A 1599-nucleotide genomic window follows, 5' to 3' on the forward strand; every position below is an offset into this window, starting at 1 on the left:
ATGACACATGTTTGTAGAATAACAAGAGAGGTTTATTCATCTAAATTATTCAAGAAGTATTGCAGCCAGCTAACAAGACAGCAAAATCTTGAACAGGTTCCATAGAAACTGGAACCAGTTACCAAGGGAGACAGAGGAGTTAAAGCCAAGTAACCATATCAAGACGAGACTTGATGAATATTGGAAGAATATCAAATTTGAAATGCACTTCTATGATAAAAGAGAGCAAATATGAACAAGTTGACATTTACAGACTTTGCCTATGAGCAGTAAAAAAAAGAAAGAAAAAAAAAGAAAAAAAAAACAAATTCACAAACTGCATAGCATTTCGAATTTGCTAGAAAAATTCCAAGTCTAAAACAGAATTGCCTTTTCTTTTCTTTTTATTTATATTAAAAGAAGAGTTATAGTTAATGAATCTATGTACTTGTATAACTTGTGCTTAGTTTATCAAGCTAGAGGTACATAAGGCGTACATCTTCTATGTCATTTGTCTCCCGTAGTCTTGTTGTTCAGCTTCTTTCTTCCGGCCTCTTTGTTTTACTATGTATCTCTAATTCTTCCTTCCTTTCATCAGCTGCCTCTTGTAGGCAACTGTTGCTCCTTTCTTTCCTTCTTTCTTTCTTTCTTTCTTCATTCCTTTTTTGTCTCTCATTACTTAACATTCTTTCTGTTGCATATTACTTGCTTCTCACTACCTTCACTTTTTCTTGTTAGTGTTTGTTGTCACACATGCACACACACACACACATGCATGCACACACACACACACACATGCATGCACACACACACACACACACATGCATGCACACACACACACACATGCATGCACATACACGTGCACACACATGCACGCACACACACACATGCATGCACATACACGTGCACACACACATGCATGCACACACACACATGCACGCACGCGCACACACACACACACACACACACCAGCTGATTTTCTAATACAAAATGCTAATTATAAAGTGGAAGACAGTTGGTACAGAGTTATGCAGTAAATGGTACATAACAGAGAAAATTTCAACAAGAAGATATATGTATAACATTGTTGTAAGAAGAAAACATTGCAAAGAAGAATATTTGGTATGAAGCCACAGGGAGAAATAAAGTTTCTTGTATTAGAGTACAATACAATGTTTGCGATGTGACATACACAGACCACTTTTGGTTGTATGAAGTACTTCATGCACATAATCATGACAGTCAAGAACACAACTGTGCTGCTTGTACACTAAGTTTCTAGTCAGTATTATAGAACAGACAAAGGTGCTGAGATGGTAGAATTGTTGGCACATCTGACAAAATGTAGTGTTTCTACTAGCTTTTTACATTCTGAGTTGAAATTCTGTCAAGGCTGACTTTGCTTTTTATCCCTTCAAAATTGATAAAATAAAAGTACCAGTTGAATACTGGGGCTGATGTAAATGACTTACTCTCTCCCTTAAAATTCTTGGCCTTTAGCCAAAATTTTAACTCATCATACAGGGTGTGCACAAAGTCTGGGTACATGGGGATTAACACATACTTTAAGAAATTATTATTTCTTATATTTAATTGTTTATGTTATGATTTTATTTACTC

At 35.6% G+C, this 1599-nt stretch overlaps 1 protein-coding gene and 1 long non-coding RNA gene across 2 annotated transcripts in view; one reads left to right on the forward strand and one right to left on the reverse strand.

Annotated features, from left to right (window-relative positions):
* LOC106882259 (F-box/LRR-repeat protein 16) overlaps positions 1-1599 on the reverse strand; it is a 204342-nt gene that overhangs the window by 80493 nt on the left and 122250 nt on the right. The gene's annotated exons all lie outside the window — the stretch shown is intronic.
* Positions 1-1599, forward strand: part of LOC128247830 (uncharacterized) — a 58190-nt gene that overhangs the window by 55384 nt on the left and 1207 nt on the right. The window lies entirely within an intron of this gene.

Source organism: Octopus bimaculoides, chromosome 5 (genome assembly GCF_001194135.2).
Source record: "Octopus bimaculoides isolate UCB-OBI-ISO-001 chromosome 5, ASM119413v2, whole genome shotgun sequence".
In the NCBI taxonomy this organism is placed as follows: Eukaryota; Metazoa; Mollusca; class Cephalopoda; order Octopoda; family Octopodidae; genus Octopus; species Octopus bimaculoides.